This window comes from Canis aureus, chromosome 1 (assembly GCF_053574225.1).
Source record: "Canis aureus isolate CA01 chromosome 1, VMU_Caureus_v.1.0, whole genome shotgun sequence".
Classification (NCBI taxonomy): Eukaryota; Metazoa; Chordata; class Mammalia; order Carnivora; family Canidae; genus Canis; species Canis aureus.
In genome coordinates this window covers 16693009-16712277 of record NC_135611.1, presented here as the reverse complement: position 1 = coordinate 16712277, position 19269 = coordinate 16693009, and positions in this window count along the sequence as shown.

Here is a 19269-nt window from a genome sequence, read left to right as displayed (position 1 = left end):
GGGTTGTCAGCTTTCCTTAAGTGGAAACTATTTTCCTAAGGAAAATGAGGAACTCTTCAGGGAATTTAAGTTTAACATAATTCTTAAGCTTGCAGCTGTGTTAATTTGGTATTAAATATTGATAGCAATTATACTGGCTCTCGTTTTACTTAATGGAAACTTTAAAAATTGAGAAATATAAAAAGAATATGGTCAAAATGGGGAATTGACACATGGCTTCATTTCATTTTCAGAATGTAGTTAAACACTAAACAAAGTTATTTTCTACCTGTGAATTTCAGACATTTATTCACCATTTTTTTTTTTTTTATGAATCACGTGCTAGGTGCCAGGCACACACCTGGCTCCTGGGGACACAGCCTGGGACAAAAGAGACAAAATCCCCATTTTCCTGGAGTTTATATTCTAGGGGGAAGAAACACGATAGATAGATGATAGATGATAGATAGATAGATACAAAATTCAACATCACCTAAGATTTTGCTGTGAAGAAAAGAGGGTAAAGGAAAGAGAGTTGTGGCTGTTTAAGATGAGGTGGTCAACTGAAGTTTCTGCAGGAGGCAACTTGAAGGCATAGATAGAAATAAGATAAGGATGCAAGTTATGGAAAATATAGAAGAAGAAAGGAAGAAAAGAAAAATGAAAAAAGGAAGGAAGAAATAAGAAAAAAAGGAAAGAAGAAAGGAGCAACATGCAAATGCTGTGAGGAGCTCATTGAAGTAACTTATAAGTAATTATCTTAACATTGAATGTAACTGATGTATATTTAAAATATTGTGCACATACAACACACACCAGACAACAGGCATTCAAACGGAATGTCTCTTTTAGTAAAGTATTAGATTTTTACCAATGAAGTAATTTTGGTTGGTAATGTTTGGGAATGCTTATTTAGAAATTGCTTTTAGAAACAGTTTATAAACTGTGCAATAATTCAGTCTCATTATTATATACTTGGAGCTCATTTTTGATAAAGAGTACTTTACCAGCTTGATCACCCACTATTTTATTTAGATTTAGCTCTGTTGGTTTCTAGCTATTTCGAAAAAATCAATATAGACTCAAAAGATGGAGGAATGCAACCGTGAAAAAAATGGACTGCTAGCCAGAAGGCCATTTCAACAGACCTTTCCAAAAAAAAAAAAAAAAGAGAAAGAAAGAAAAAGATTTGAGCAACACTTTTGTTTTTTAAATTTTTTAAAAATTTATTTATTTATTTGAGAGAGAGAGACAGAGACATAGCGTGAGCATGAGGGAGAGGGGGAAGCAGACTCCCCACTGAGCAGGGAACCCAATTGAGGATTGATCCCAGGATCGCAAGATCATGATCTGAGCCAAAGGCAGATGCTTAACCAACAGAGCCACCCAGGTCCCCCTTTAACAACTACTTAAAAACAAATTTGAGTATAGTTGACACACGGTATTATATTAGTTTCAGGAATGCAATATAGTGATTAACTCAACACAAATGTAGCTATCATCTGTCCCCTTACAACACTATTACCACATCATTGACTATATTCCCCATGCTGTGCTTTTTATTCCCATGATTTACTCATTCTATAACTGGAAACTTTATCTCCCACTCCCCCTCACAAATTTTGCCCAACCCCTCCTTCCGCCAGTTCTGGCAACCATCAGCTTGCTCTCTGTATTTATCTGCCTGATTCTGTTTTTGTTTGTTTATTCATTTGTTTTGTTTTTTTTTTAGATTCCATGTATAAGTGAAATAACATGGTATTTGTCTTTCTCTGACTGACATATTTCACTTAGCCATACACTTTCTACATCCATGTACATTATTGTAAATGGCAGGATTTCACTTTTTAATGAATATTTTAATATTTTAAAATTTAAAAAAAATTTTAATATTTCATTGTGTGCACATGTGTGTGTGTGTGTGTGTGTGTGCCCCATCTTCTTTATCCATTCACCTATTGTTGGATATTTGGGTTGCTTCCATATCTTGGCTATTGTAAATAATGCTGCAAGAAACATAGAGGTGCATATATCTTTTCAAATTAGTGTTTTCGTATTCTTTGGGTAAATATTCAGTTGTGGAATTGTTGGATCACATGATATTTCTAGTTTTAACTTTTTGAGGAATCTCCATACTATTTTCCACAATGACTATATCCATTTACATTCCCAACAATTGCACCACAGTTCATTTTTTCCCACATCATCACCAACACTTGTTATTTCTTATGCTTTTTATTTTACCCATTTTAACAGGTGTAAGGTGATACTGTGTTTTTTTTTTAATTTTTAAAAAAGATTTTATTTACTCATTTGAAAGAGACAGAAATCACAAGCACAGAGAAGACCAGAGGGAGAGGGAGAAGACTCAGAAGTCTGCTGAGTGGGGAGCCTGACTTGGGGCTTGATCCCAGAACCCTGGCATCATGACCTGAGCTGAAGGAAGATGCTTAACCAACCGAGCCACCCAGGCACCCTTCATTGTGGTTTTGATTTGCGTTTCTCTGATGATGAGTGGTATTGAGTATCTTCCCATGTGTCTGTTGACTATCCGTATGCCTTCTTTGAAAAAATGCCTATTCAAGTCCTTTGCCTATTTTTAATTGGATTATTTGTTTTTTGTTTTGTTTTGGTATTGAGTTGCTTGCATTGATATATTTTGAAGATTAACTCCTTATTGAATATATCATTTGAAAATATCTTCTCTCATTCAGTAGGTTGTCTTTTTGATTTGTTGATGCTTTCCTTTGCTGTGCAGAAGCTTTTTATGTTGATGTAGTACAAAAGTTTATTTTTACTTTGGTTTCTCTTGCTTTAGGAGATACATCTAGAAAAATGTTGCTATAGCCAATGTCAGAGATTACTGTCTATTATTTCTTCTAAGAGTTTTATTGTTTCAGGCCTCATATTTTGGTCTTCAATCCATTTTGAATTTATTTTTGTGTATGGTGTTAGAAAGTGGTCCAGTTTCATTCTTTTGCATGTAGCTCCAGTTTGCCCAGCACCATTTATTGAAGAAATTGTCTTTTGCCCTTTGTATATTTTTGCCTCCTTTATCATAATTTAACATATAAGAATGTTTTTTTTCCCTTGGCTCTCTATTCTGTCCCATTGATCTTTGTGTCTATTTTTTGTGCCAGTACCATGCTGTTTTGATTAATACAGCTTTAGTATATCTCGAAATCTAGAATTGTGATACCTCCCATTTTGTTCTTCTTTCTCAAGATTGCAGTGGTTATTTGGGTTCTTTTGTGGTTCCAAACAAATTTTAGTATTATTTTTTCTAGTTCTATAAAAATGCTGTTGATGTGTTGATAGGGATTGCATTGAATCTTTAGATTGCTTTGGGGAGTCTGGACATTTTTAACTATCAATTCTTCATGTCCATGATCATGGACTATCTTTCCATCTGTTTGTGTCATCTTCAGTTTCTTTCATCAATACTTTAGAGTTGTCTAAGGAGTCTTTCAGCTCCTTAGCTAAGTTTAACCTAGGTATTTTATTCTTTTAGGTGCAATAGTAAATGGATTTGTTTTCTTAATTTCTCTTTCTTTCTACTACTTTATTATTAGTGTATAGAAGTAGTTCCAATTTCTGGGTATTAATTTTATATTCTGCAACTTTCCTGAATTTATTACTTCTAATAGTTTTTTGTAGAGTCTTGAGGATTTCTTATGTAGTATCATGTCATCTGCAAATAGTAACAGTTTAACTGCTTCCTTACCAGTATGGATACCTTTCTTTCTTTCTTTCTTTCTTTCTTTCTTTCTTTCTTTCTTTCTTTCTTTCTTTCTTTCTTTCTTTCTTTCTTCTTTCCCCATTTATTTTTTGAAGAGAGATAGTGTAAGCAGGGGGAGAGGGATAGAGAGAAACTCCAGCAGATCCTCCCACTGAGCATAGAGACCCATGCAGGGCTTGATCTCATGACCCCATTGGTGAGATAATCCTGGATAATCTGAGTGAGCCCAACATAATCACAGGGTCCTTAAAAGCAGAATAAAGAGGCAAAGAGAGAACCAGAGAGATAGTAACATGTGGAGGACTTGGACTGACATTGTTAGCTTTGAAGTTGTGAGAGGGCCACAAGCCAAAGAAAGCAGGTCTAAAAGCTGTGAAGGACAAAGAAACATAGATTCTCCTCTAGAGCCTCCAGAAAGGAATGCAGACCTGCCAACAACCTGATTATAGCCCAGGAAGACCCGTGTCTGATATCTGATCTACAGATCTGTGAGATATTTATGTTATTTGAAGTCACTAAATTTATGGTCATTTGTTACAGCAGTAATAGCAAATTAATATACACTACCACCTTGAAGGCCATGTGTTGAAGCTGTCAGAGCCACCAGAGGGAGGGGGTGTGGGCCTTTGTATTAGCTCTTAGAAGAGAGCACCAGTCAGTCAAAACACCTGCTTTGCACTGGACCTGAACAAAAAATAAAATTCTATTGTTTTGGAATTATTTTTTATAGCAGTCAATGGTACCTTGATTAAAACAATTTGGCAAGTCAAAAAGCCCCACATTGTCTTAGTTTCCTCATCTATGAAACATTAACAATACTACTTGGAGGCTTGGTCTTGCTCACATCAAATTTATCTTCAAGTTAAAGATGGAATTTCTAGTCTGATATGCAGGTATTCCATTTTCTAGAATTCCTTCCTGATTGTTAAGAGGATTAAATGGGTTAACATATGAAACTAATTTAGAATGAATACTGACATGTATTGAGTACCAATAAGGTGTTAACCACTGTTCTCATCATCCAGGGATGTGAGGGAAAAATTAAGGTGGAATTTTGGGAGAATGAATGAATCAACATAGGGATTGCAATGGATGGAGCATGGTGAAGATTCTTTAAAAACACTTAGACATGATGGGGTGGGGGTGCTTTATGCATCTGTACTGTCTATAATTGATCTAATCTTGCTTTCAGTTAGGAGGGGAGGAATAATGATGCTTTGATCATCAAGATTATATGAAATATAGAGAGTTTGCCCTGTGTTGGGTACTAAACAGAACTGCACATTCTGGAGCCTGCCTTCTTTCCTTCCCTCCTTCCCTCCCTCCCTCCCTCTCTCCCTTCCTACCTTCCTTCCTACCTTCCTTCCTTCCTTCTCCCCTTTTTTTAAAATATAGAAATAACTTCTTTATTCCTTTCTTGAGAGCTACTAAATACACTAAGTTTTCAGGATTGCATAAGGAATTTTCGTTCTTATAAATGACATGTTCATAGAAATATGAAGAAGTAGGAATCATAAAATCTCCATACTAAAATGAAAGATTTTTTTAAGGTAAACTTGGGTACAAATTATTACAAATAGAAAGTTTTAAAAATGCTTTGCAAAGAAGCATTGGAGCTTTTATAACTGACTTCATGTTCCTTAGTTACTATAGCAACAGTCAGAAAAAAGTAAATCAAAGACTCACCAGACAACGGTCATCAGAACTCTCTCTCAGCTGTCCATCTTCCCAAAGACATTAAGTGAAACCCATGCCCTGGCAGTATAGCTTCATTCCTGCCACTCAGCAAGGGATTGGTTTGCAAAATAAAATGAAAAATATATAAAGAATGAAGAGGAATCAATAGGCATTATTTTTCTACGCTTCAGCATTTTCCATGGGGGGGGGGGAGAAAAAACAACTAATGATGGATGTTCCCATGCCTTAGAAGTCAACAACTTCTAAAATTTGGTAAAGTGAGCCATTTTAGAGAATTATTTATATACAATAATTGTGTAACCTTGGATATCTATACAAATTAAAATTTATAAATATGAACTTGGGAGGCTATAGATTAGAAATGCCGGCAAAGTGTACAATTGTTGGTATGCCATTTTTTTCTATGTTTTCTTAGGTATTGTCCATGCTGCTTTGTGGTAATGAGGAAAACCAGGTGTTAATTGGTAGGTTGCTCTGAGTCACTTTGTCTTTTTGATTTAATAAAGTGACTCAACTCTTTTACTAGAAAAAAGCAGAGACACCGGGTCTCTTCTGGAAGTCTTGGGAGTTTTGGAAGTGTTAGCTTTTCTTCTTGATCATCTCTGGCCATGCTTTCCCTCTACCTTGCCAACTGCAGGCACTTCCTCCTTGGTACCATCTGGCATTGACCGTCACCCAGATTCTCTTGACATTTAAAAGATCACACACATACACTAGACTCCTCTGGTGGCTTTTAATACAATTTAAGGCTAAGGTGGGTAATGTATTACACAGAGCATTGTGCAACAAGTGTGCTAAAATTGAATAACATGTGCTAAAACCTAATAAACTTGCTTGGTCATTTTCCTTGACCATCTTGCTTTGAAGAGTTCTGGTTTCTGGCCATCTTGCTGAGCTCCATCATTTTTATCCCCCATACCCTCCAAACTTCTTATGCCTCTCAAACTGTTGAAGAAGCTCCAAAATTCACTTTTGTTGCAGTATGTTAACACAATTTTACTTTTAATTTCTTTGTCTTCTAGCTTGTTCATTTTTATCTTTCTTCTTTAAACTCAAAACAGCCATTCATGTGTTTTTTTTTTTTTAAATAAAGAGCCATTTATCACAGAGATAAGTAGTGCCATTTACTTAGAATTCCTCTAGTCAATATTGGCTCTGAGTGATTATTTAATTCTCCCACAGAGAATTTAGAGTAGAAATTCATATTTGTATGAAATGACTAATTATATTCACATGAATCAGTCTGTGATGTTTAATAATTCTGACCAATAGGAGATCAATTTTAGGGATAAATCATCATCACACTTTTACCCATGCGGAAAGTTAATGGACATATGGAGGTTGTCATTTGTCTAAAATCACCAAGCTAGCAAGTGGCAGAACCAGACTTTGGTCACAGGTCTTTGGGTTTCTATTCTGGGATTCTTTACAATATACAACTGACACTGATATACATTAATGAGAAGACTGCGTACAGAAACTTCAAGAGAATAATTGGAAATTGTAGACTTGTTACAGAATTTGAGGTTTTGGCTTCAACAAAGAAACGAGAAATCTTATGGAAAGGTCACAGAAGAGCGTTGTAACTTTTAAACAATTGGATATGGAAGTCTGTGGAGACTAGGAGATGTGGTCCGATTAATAGTCTGCTAAACTACGATGATGCCTCTGACAGTAGCTCTAAGGCACATTTTTTGAAAGGACATGTTTGTGTTCTGTGACATTAACTTCGAAAGGTTACAGTTGTAGCTGAAAAAAAAATCCTAGCTTCCCTTGGTCAATTTGTGGAATCATCCATGAATTTTACTAACTCTCCAAAGGACCTACTTTCTGTCTTCTTTTGTCTGAAATATCTTTGGATTTTATAAATTACAAAGTAATTAATTTTTTAATATATCTCCTAAAATACCCTTTAAAATTTGATGAGATAAAAGTATCCTATCATTGTGGCATGTTAGATTATAAAGTACAAATTAACACAGTGTTGGATTAAAATTTGCACACCACAGTTAGTCAAAAATAGCTATTGCCTACCTACAACTGATCTCATCTTGCTCAGGAGTCTCAGTTTGTACCTAGAGTGGAGTTATTCAGCTGTGGAATTAAACATGTCAATTAAAGGTGACCTAGTCCTTTCACTTACAATAGTCTCTCTCAGATGAATTCAGCATTATTTGAGTAAATAGGCAGTTCAGGATTTAATTTACTGCTAGGTAAGTTTCTTTTAGCTCTTCACTTGGCTTTCTCAAGGTGGCCTTCAGAATGCAGGGAGATCGTTGTTATCCTCATGGTGTTCATGAGTGAATGCTCTACTTCAGTGGAACTGTCTTGTCCTGCTTGCTTCGTTACATAGGTCTCTGACCTCACTATTCAGGTGGGTGTGTCTTGTGCTCTTTTCTCAGGGCATGGGTTTAAACCAGCCTTCACTCACCTGTCAGCCACTCTTCAGATCCGCATAAATCTGACTGTGGCTCCCAGGTGATTCCTTACTTGGTTGCCTTCACTACATCACCATTGAGTGGCTTGTTTCACCCTGTCAGAAGACAATCCTTCACGGGTCTCTGGCATTTCTGCATATCTCATGAGCAAGGCACTTAGTTCTAGACTATCATATTCATATCATATCATATCATATCATATCACATCATATCATATCATATCATGCCTACTCAATAGCCTCAGAAGGTATTGATACTGTCTCTGTCCAGAGCAAAGAGAAGGCATGGTGACTGTATGAAAGAGGTTCTTTGCTTAAGCTGCATGTAGTTGTCTTAAGTTTTCTTAAGTTGTCCAGTGGGACTGGGGCTTGGAGACCAAGAAGAAGAAGAAATACTGACATTCAGGCTTCTGGTGTTCATGCCTCATGAACTGTCTGTCTTTCAGCTCTGTTTTTAGGAGTTTGGTGTTTTCGTCCAGTATCTGTGAAACAGTGGTACTCTATCTTAATTACCTTTCAATCAAAGCAAACCTCAGACTCTTCTAGAGAAAGAGAAACACAGCGTGGGGGGGCAGCAGGCAAAGAGAGGGAGAAGCAGGCTCCCCACTGAGCAGGGAGCCAGATGCGGGGCTCAATCCCAGGACCCTGGGATCATAACCTGAGCTGAAGGCAGATGCTTAACCAACTGAGCCACCTAGGTACACCCTAGGTACACTTGAGACCTAGTTTAAATCCCCATTGTTACCTACCCATGGCCTGAGAACAGAGCATAAGACTTCTCTCACTGGTATGGGGCACCCCATTAGTCTCTTCAAATACCCAAGAGCAAGAGGAGCTTTGGGCTCCTTATTCATAAAAGGAAGTTTTTGTATAGGTGAAGGTATCAAGATGTACAAACTTCACAGGTATAAAATAAATAACTCCAGGAATGAAAAGTACAGCACAGGGAATATAGTTAATAATACTGTAATAACTTTGTATGGTGACTACACTTCTTGTGGTGAGCACTGTGTAATTATAAGATTGTTGAATCACTTACTATGTTGTATACCTGAAACTAATATAACATTGTATGTCAGATCTAATTCTTTTTTTTTAAAGTTTTTAATTTATTTAAATAATTTCCACACCCAATGTAGGGCTCAAACTCATGACCCCAAGATCAAGAGTCGTACATTCCTCAAACTGAGCCAAACTGGTGCACCTATGTCAGCTGTATTTCAATGAAAGAGAAGTTTTTGTCATTTAGAAACCCCATTTTTCCTTTTAACAAAATCTGTTTCTCAAGACTGTGGCTTGACTTTATGCCTCAGGATGCTTTGGTACAAGTCAAAGACTAACTGACTTGTCTTTTTTTTTTTTTTTTGTAGCCGATTGGTCTTATGTGCATTCTTGCTCGAAAGATCCCAGTTCTCCATCAGAGTGTGCTACCCTGGCTGACTAAGGAGCAAAGAATCACACTGATGTGTTTCAAAACACACTGATGTGTTTCCTATATAAACATAGGAATATATATTCCTATATTACATATATGTATTTGCATAGATAGACAATGAATAAACACATACAGGCTTTATTTATTTATTTATTTATTTATTTATTTTACATATAGGCTTTTAAAATATGTCTTGGCATATGAGAGGGAATAACAATAAATCATTTCAGAAGTACACATTTACAAACCTTTCAGACTGTAATAACTGCAGTCGGTGATATATATTTGTTATATATTAATTAATATAAATTAGTAATCTTTTCCTTCATTAAAAAACATATAAAATGAAACAAAAAAAAAATCCTAGGACTAGAATTGTCCATGTTTTTTTCCAGAAAAGAGAATTTGGGGAGGTGAGCTATTCTATTGCTTCATGTAGCGGTTATATTTAAGAGGAAATAGGTTGAAACTGTTATATAACTGCATCATACATACTGTGGACTTGTGGCATCATACTGACTCTCTGGAGTCAGAGACCTTTCCTCATGATATTCTTAACGTATTCTTGAGGGGTGAGCACAAGCAGGGACTGAGAAAATGAAATAAAGCTCTTCACTAGTGTGGACACAGAAACCTGCTAAAAGGAGTCTACCGAATTGTTAACCTGAAAATATCTATATCTGTATCTTTGTTATTCCTTTAAAATTTAACAATTTTAAAATTTACCTCTAAGTTGGAGAATAAGTTGAGTGAAGGGAAATTGATCAACTAGAAATCGATCATTTTAAGACAATAGAGTTAATTTTGCATAATGTATTGTCTTAATAATTATCTTAAATAAATAATAATCATCCTCAACAATCAACAATTAACTAAGGTACAATTTTCAGTACTGTTAAAACCTAATGAGTGTATAAATGTACGAAGTGAGAAAGTTGAGCTAATCTCATAGTTTGCCTCCACCTCTGTTTTTTTTTAATTTTAATTTTTATTATTTTTTAATTTATTTTTTATTGGTGTTCAATTTACTAACATACAGAAGATGTGGTTTATGTATACAATGGAATATTACTCAGCTATTAGAAATGACAAATATCCACCTCTGACTGTTATGAATCCATGGTGCTTCCAAATGTAGACAATGTTTCATATCCTCTCTGTTGGGTGAAAGTGTTGCTGGTAATAATTTCGTTTAGGATTTGGTGCCCATACCTTTAGAATTTTGTCTAAGTGTTTGGACTAAAAACAAAATTCCTTTGGAATTATTTCTTACTATGTAGATACTTTTATATTGATTTTGAAATACCACATTGATCTGAAATATAGACGTTTCTAAATATCTATGATTTGCTTATGGTATACCTTCCAACCCCAGAATAAGATAGTTGATTCATCCATCACTCGTATTTTCAGCTTGCACTTAAGCCAAGGCGTCAAATTGGGAAATTTTGCCCTATTTTGACTGGTCTTTCTCTGTCTTTCCATTTCCTATTCTTTGAAATAGCAAAGAATCCTAGGGATTTACTTGTGTTTTCTGGGTTCTCTGGATTTCCCACTGTATTTGTCAACTCAGGTTGCCATAATAAGATACCATAGTCTAAGTGGCTTAAACAACAGGCATTCATTTTCTCGAAGCTCTGTAGATTGGACATCCAAGATCAAGCTGCTGCAGGTTTGGCTTCTGGTGAGACCTCTTCCTGTCTTGTAGATAGCCACCTTCCCCTGTGTTTTCACATTGCATTTTCTCACATCTCCCTTTCCAGGGAGGGAGAGAGCATGAGTGAACATGCCCTGGCATCTCTTTCTTTTCTTAAAAGGAGATCATTCCTTTTGTATGAAGGCACCACCCTTATGACCTCATTTAATCCTATCTACCCCCTAAAGGCCATATCTCCATATACAGTGACATTACAGATTAGGGCTTCAATATACGAATTTTGGGGGACACAGTTCAGTCTGTAACACCCACCATTATTCCCTGTTCAGGCTCTAAAAAATCTTCTGCCTTCACCCTTCCTCAAAATCCAAATGTATTTGTCCCTACTCTTTTTTTTTTAAATATTTAATTTATTTATTCATGATAGACACACAGAGAGAAAGAGAGGCAGAGACACAGGCAGAGGGAGAAGCAGGCTCCATGCCGGGAGCCCGACGTGGGACTTGATCCCAGGACTCCAGGATTGTGCCCTGGGCCAATGGCAGGTGCTAAACCGTTGAGCCACCCAGGGATCCCTATTTGTCCCTACTCTTAAGAATATTCTCTTTGTTCATTAAATGAGTGAGTTGATAGTGACTACTAGTGGGTAATATGTTAACTGTAGCCTAAGATAATATATTTGTGTTTAAAAAGGAATCTTCTGCAAATGCTACCTTACTCCAAGTCAAGCGAGTATTGCCACAGGTGCCAATTTTAGCCACACCTAAGTGGAAAACTTAAAGGCTTTCAGAACCATACCATGGATGTCATTCCGTGAGAAGCTTGCCCTGCATGTCCCTCACAATGTCTGTAGATTTCTGGCCTGTCAGTACGTATGTTAAAAAGGGAAATTACAGACAGCCTATCTCCAGTTAGTCAAACCCTACTGAAACAGAAGAGTGCCTTCATTATTCTAATGCACTATCAATAAATAATGAGTCAAAGATGTGCTCCAGATAGCTGAATCAAAGGATTAAGCATAAACTTTCAAGATCATAGGACAGAAGACTATTGTTGACCTGGTGACCTAGATGAAGGAAGCTTGAAAAGTTGCTACCATCCTCATAAGGGGTGTTTGTTACTAAAGTATTCATTAAGATGAAAGACCTTGGGGAACTTTCTGACACCTGGCATCAAAGGATTCTTTGAACTTTTGTTCTTCTTGCTACTGATTTGTCCAGACTGTGTTTGAAATGGTAATGTTCTGGTTTCCCTGATTCACGGTGAATCCTACTAATTCTGAGTAGCTTTCCTTAAAAAAATAATAATAATTGGCTTTTAGCTCTGTCTGTGGGTTTATTTAGAATGTAGTTTTGCGTTTGGAAGAACATCATATTAAGCTTTGCACCCCTACATTTTTCAAAAGGACTCCCTTTTACCTGAGTCCAGAAACTCATTCACCTTTGGGGGGAGCTTTCTTCTTGTTCAATTCAGAAACAGTTTTCCTAGGAGTTAACAATACCTGTGATTCCTGACAAATACAACGTATTTCTCATGAACACAACCCACTGGTCATGGTCACATCTAATTTGGAAGAAGACCACAGTAGCTGTCCTTTGCTAGCCTCTAGAGATATCTCCTTGTGCACCCTGTGTTTCCATTTATTGTAACACTTTGCAGGCTCCTGTTCACTCTCATCATTGTCCCAGGAGCCCTACAGTTACGGTTGTGTTTTGTGAATCCTGTGAGTCAAATGGAAACGAATAATTCTTGAACAAATGGAAAATTTCAATATAATACATGTGTTGTCAGACATTCAGGAAGAGTTTTAATGAACTGGCTAAAGTTACTGGGAAGATTTTAGGCAAATGACACATATAGTGGTTTTGAGAGCTGATTGAGTTGGGCTATAGGTAAGCAAGGGAAGGCTCTCAGAGACTTAGAACACAGGAGATTCTGTTTTGCACCATATTGGTGGGGAACCACCCTAGTTACGTTAGAAAATCTCCTTCAATCAAAAAAAAAAAAAAAAAGAAAATCTCCTTCAATCATCACAAGAATTTGTTCAGGTCAAGTACCTGTCTTTAATATCAGAAAAGCTCAGATTTACATCTTCTTTGAGAGCATTCTTGTTTGCTGACTCTGAAGTAATAGGTTGGTGCCACTAATATTTGGCATGTCTTTCTGCACCAACAGGTCCCTCCTTGCTAATTTTGTAGGTCATCAACATAAAGAGGATTTTTAGGAATGAAAAGCAATGTTCACCCTTGGTAGCTGTAGACTCCTACCATTACTCTGAAAGAATCTAACAATGTGACAAATTGAAAGAGAACCTGCCTGTATTATGTCGTGTTTACTTGGCCGATACCAGCCTAGAGAGGCTTTGGCTCTGATAATGTGTATCTACTTGATTTCTTTCAGCATTATTTTAATCCCGGCCCAGTGGTTTCATTGGCTGCTGTCTATGAGGGCATTATTATAGAGAAGTATACTGCTAATCAGCAGTGCAAGGTACTGTCTGGAAAATTTGAAAACAAACAGACAAACAAACAAAAACCTCAAGTTGAGGCATGAGGGAGCGGTATGTTTGCATTTCCTAATCTGATCTCCTGGCACACTGTTCTGTTCTTTTTCTGTGGAAATTCAACAACAGATATATGCAGAGCTTATTAATTTGTTGCATTTCAGCTCAAATCTTGCCCAGAATTCCCTAGAACCATTAGTCTTAAGCTTCTCATGAATGTGACAGATACTTCTGGTTGTATGCTTCAATTGCCTTTGTCAAAATATGCATTTTCATTATAATGGGAAAATATATTAAATTATCATATTTGTTAGACCCTTTGTACAGTGTGATTTTTTTTTCAGAAGTAGAATCCTATAATTCCTGTTCAGAGCAAGTAGGTTTATTCCACTTATGTCTAAATAATATTATCTAGGCCCTGGAGTAACCAGTATATCAGTTAGATTGCTCTTGGCTGTAACTAATAGATCTGGTTATAATTGACTTCAACAGTATGGGCTGATTATTTTCTCACATAACAGGAAGTCTGGAGGTGAGTGTTTTCTGGTTTGCTTTAGATGTTCAATCATGTTATCCAGGACCAAATTTCCTTCCATCTGTAATCTCTGCCATCCTTAGCATGTCGTGATGTCTACCCTGAGGGACGCAGGATGACCACAGGAGCTACCGTGATCACATCTGCATAAACTTGCCTTCAAAGTCAAGAACAGGGACATAGTTCAAATGGGTAGAGTGGGGAGTTACCTCTTCTCCACCAAGGGAAATCTTCTGTGAAAGACCCCTCTCATCACTTTCCTTTATGTTCGCTGACCATGATTGGATCATATTCTCTCCTTAGCTGAGTAAAAGCTGTGGGGATGAGTATCAGGTATTTTTACCCATCTCTAGAATCTTGCCCTCCTACATGGAGGAAGCTCTTAAGGTAGCCACAGAACAGTAGGCCAATGTGACCTGGCCCTCAAGGGGGCTGGCATCACTCCTTGGTGTACTCTTTCTTATTGTGGTATGTTCCCAACTGAGACCCCGGCCACTATCTGTGCCCATGGTCTGGAGGAAAGAAAGGCATGTCTTGAAGAAAACACTTTCCAGTAGATGGTAAGCAAGACCATCCCTATAAAATACACATTCTTTGTGCGTTCAGTAATTTTAGAGAAGAAATTTAATTCTTTGAATCTCTTCAAGTGCTGTAAGATTTGTCATTGTTGATTAATGACCACTTTCTCCTTGGCAGCCCAGTGAGGAGAGTTTTCCCCGCAACATGTTCTTTTGGTTTCCTTCTGATTTCTTTTGCCATTCCTTTATAAACATTTCTCAGCCTTCTCTTTCTTGTCTGGCCTTTAAATATTTGTGTTCTTTGGGGTTCACTCTTTTCTTGGCACACGTCCTGCTCACACTGCTCACTGTCACCATCCAATCTTACAGCCATGCTAGCCTTGAATGAATCAATGGCTTCCGAATTTTGTTCTCCAGTTTGTATTTCTTTTATCAGGCAAGCTCCAGACCCCTGTAACCAGTTATTACTGGCTGGGCATTTTCACTAGTTGTCTCATCAATTCTGCAAGCTCAGACATTCTATGCTGGGTTAACCGTTCTTGTCTCTGTGCTGACCAACCCCTTCATGCCTGTGTCCTCAGATCTACCTCATTTTCTAAGTGCTCTTTTCCATCTTTCACATCAAATCCCTCCCCAAGCCCTGATGTTGCCTCCTGATATTTCTGTAATCAGCCTCCTTCTGTCCCTATGACACAGCCTGAGTCCAGCCACTCAAGTTCTGCCATGATTATTCATTTCAGCCCCTCTCAACAGCACTTCCCGCTGTCACCACTTTGCCTTCTAACTCACAGCCTTTCCTGCTGCAGTCCAAAGTCAAACTAATTGTATTGAAATTCATATCTGAGTAAGAGATTTCCCTTCCATGAAATTCTTAGATGGCATTACATAAACTTCAGGACAAATACCCAAACTCTTCACATGTTAGCATAAGACCTTCAATGACCTTGAATTATTTTCGTTCACAGACCTCTTCAAGTTTCTGAGCCGAGGTAGGAAACTGCCCTGCCTGCTGGTCTCAAAGCACCTGTAGTATTATATGCTGATTTTTCTGTTTACAGACCTGTCTTTGCATTTTTCTGTAAGATCTTTGAAAACATGGTCTGCTTTTTTGTAGCTGTGGTATGTAACGTGTCTGATACATAATAGCCATTCAAAAATGTTTGCTGATTGAGTAATGTCTGTCCTCTTTCAATGTCTGTGTTAATGGTCAGTGTAGTATATAATCTTAATATACAGGTTGCTTTAGAGACATTGTCTGTATTTCAATGGTTTTCCATTGTCTTCCCATAACAGTGATTCTCTTTATCTTATTTTCCCCTTCAGTGAAAGTATATGAGCATCTGACAGGATTGAAGACTGATTGTAGTAGTCAAGATTTCCATTACCAATCTATCCAAAATGGAGCAATAATTAGTAGGTATTGACACAGTGAGTTCCCAGAGAAGGACCATTAATGCTCCCAGTTCTTGAGAATGCTCCCTAAAAGGGAGTAACTTCACTTCCATCCTGATTCTCCCTCTTTAAGATATGGAAGTATGGAAGCATGGTGGTTTCCCATTTTTCATCCTTTCAAAGCATTTTCTGTATAAACACATCTCTAGAATTCCTCTTTCTCTCTCGACAATGCATTCATTGATTATACATTTCACTCTGTAAAGGCATCTCTGTGATTTAAATCATTTTAGGCTATCAGGGAAATTACACTAAAAATTTCCCTGACATTCAGTATCAAGCTGCCCTAGATACTTACATAAAAATAACCTGAATTATATTCAGAGGATATCCTATGTAAACTATCAAATAGCAAATACAGATTTAAAGAAGATTGTAAATCCACTGCACTTAAACAATTACATGGAAATGTGTACATTGAATAGGAGAGAATAAAAAAATAAGTGAATGGATAGTCAAAAATAAATAGGCAGATGCAGAGGTCTTTCTTTTCTTGTGTAGGAATTGGCTATAATTTCTTTAGAATCCCACCATGCATAGTGATTTAAACTAATAAGGCAGGTACATTTCTTTTATGTATGGGACAGTGATCTGGTTTTTAAAAATGCCACATGAATGGCTAATATGAAATTATAAAGGGCATACACTCTGGGGCTTGATTTCCTGGATCCAAATTCCAATTATGTGGTTTGCTAGGGGGGTGAGTCTGGGCAAATCATTCGATCTTTCTGCGCCCTGCTTTCCTCTTTTGTCAATGGGGGATAATAATAGTACTCACTTGAAAGGATTAACATGAGGGTTCAATGAGTCAAACTTGTCAAGTGCTTACACCTGTACCTGGCAGTATATAAATGGGTAGCTGTAGGAAGTGGAAACGTGGCCCTCATCATCCAGGACATCTAATGCTTATTGAACACATTCACAAATGCCAGCCCAGTGCACCTACTTTATTGTACCCTGTAATTTCTTTCCAAAATACCTCTTATTTTTGGATTCTATTTATTTATTTATTAGAGAGAGAGAAGGAATGAGGAAGGGAGGAACAGAGGGAGAAGCAGACTCCCTGCTAAGCAGGGAGCCGAATGTGGGACTCAATCCTGGGACTACATGAGCCGAAGGCAGACATTTAACTGACTGAGCCATCCAGGTGCCCCCAAAATGCCTCTTTAAATTAGGTTTGTTTGTTTGTTTGTTTTTTAACTTGCTTTTGACAGATGAGGAAATTGAGGCTTAGTAAGTGACTTGTCCGAGTTTAAAAAAAATGGTGAAGCTGGAATCTGATCCACTGCCCTATATCAGGATGGCAAAGAATTTGCATAAGAAAACAATCCATTTCAACATCTGAAATTGAAAGGCTTTTTATTTTGAAAAATAAAGTAATGAAGTAAAAATGACTAATGGTGACAGATATTCTTGGAAATTATGGTAAAGTGGTAAGAGAAGATATCTATTTGTGCTCAAGTGTACTTCTGTTTTTCACCTGCCCCAATCAATACTAACTCTTCAATATGATAAAACATACATGTAAAAATGTAGTTGCAAAGTTCTCTTTCACTTTGCAACCAGCACATTCTTGGTTTTCTGGGTCTAATAAAAGGAACAAAAGGGCTTATTATGGGGGATTTGTAGCTGAAGTGACCTTTACTGGACCTGACCGTACAATAGAAGAATGAGTAATTATTCCTCAATTTAAGATAACAGAGAAAGAGTGAAAGATAAACATAAAGTTTAGCCTCTTACTTAAATATTGTACTAAATGTACCTTTAATATTTGTTTCGTATCTTAACATACATAGAAGTCAGTCATAATGAATATGTCTCTAGCTGGAACGAACAATTCTACATGACAAGCACCGTGGAGGGGTTAGTCTTGCCTTCATGCTGTATAGGTTATGCTCACAGCACCAGGGATTCATGCTTTATTCTTAGGTCTATACATTCCACCCTACATGAGGGCCTATGGTGTGCTGGTCTCTGTGCCAAATGGGCTGTGGAGAGCATGATGAGCCAGGTAGCCTTTCTTGTCTTTTGACATATGGTATAATGAAGAAGAATAATTAAACAGGTAAAATAATCCGTATTCAGTTTAAATCATCTGCTTTTCAGTTCTGATGTCACAATTTTCTGCCTAAGGGGGTGAATACTTACTTTGTTCACCTAAGGAGTCTACTTGAGTTCTGTTCTCAGAATTAAACAGCGATCTCAAAGGAAAACTTAATTCTTTCTCTGAAAAAGAACGACATTACAGTTTCCAGATGTAGTTTTTCTGGGGTTCCCTGCAGGGTCGGAGGTCTTGTAAAGGCACCCCTCTCTGTAAAGACGTAGGCTCATTTTGCTCCCCGTTGTCATCTTGTGTGCCAGACATTGCATGCTCTTGCAATCCCTCTGAAGTACTCCATTGCTTTCTAAGAGCCTACACTTTTTACTTTTCTATACTTATATTCAAGCTGCATCACTCTTCTCATGTTTTGTCCTCTCTAAAGGCACCATCATGGTTAGCTGTTTTCCACCTGAGCCAACTTGTGGCTCAAGGGAATGGCCTCCTTCACATTATTCATACCAGCTCACCCTCTTCTGCAGTGCTTGCATCCAGGGCAGCCCCAGCATGCTTCACCCTTCGTGAGGAGGAAGAGGGGCACCAGCGTTAGCTGGGTGGTGACAGCAGGTGCAGAGGAGAATGGAAGCAGGCAGCAGTGCACACTTTTTGGCAGAATAGAACGGAGTGTTTGCCAGCTGTCCCCCTAGTGACAACAGCAATGGCCATGAAGTCGGGCGGATGGCTGGGTCCGATTTCTTGGATATGAAGCAGATGAACAAATGTCATAAGGTTTTGCTCTCTTCACATTATTTATCAAGTTAGTTATGGTGCCTTTATGTGCTGGTTGTAACAATCCCCATTTATTTCTCTTCCTCCGAACTAGAAGCATTATTGAGGGCAACATTTCCCCAAGATATCTGACCAGGGCGCTCTTTGTAAGTTATAATAAATCAACAGAAAGCCAATAGGAGCTGCTGAGCTCTAATGCTCACTTGAAGTGAGGTTAAGAACCAAGAAATATTAAATATTACAACTGTATATTATAATTTAAAAAAAGGTGCAACATTTACCAAAGGTCATTATACAGATGCTTTGCAAAATGAGGGATCCCTGGTGTTATTTATGAGTTAAAATTCAGACCAAACATCTTCAGCTTATGCAATTATCAGGCATTCATTCACATGCCAAACTTCCCAAAGGTGTATATATAACAAAAAGAAGCACTGAGTACTGGTGTCTCCTAATTGTTCTATACATACATACATGTCTAGTATTTTT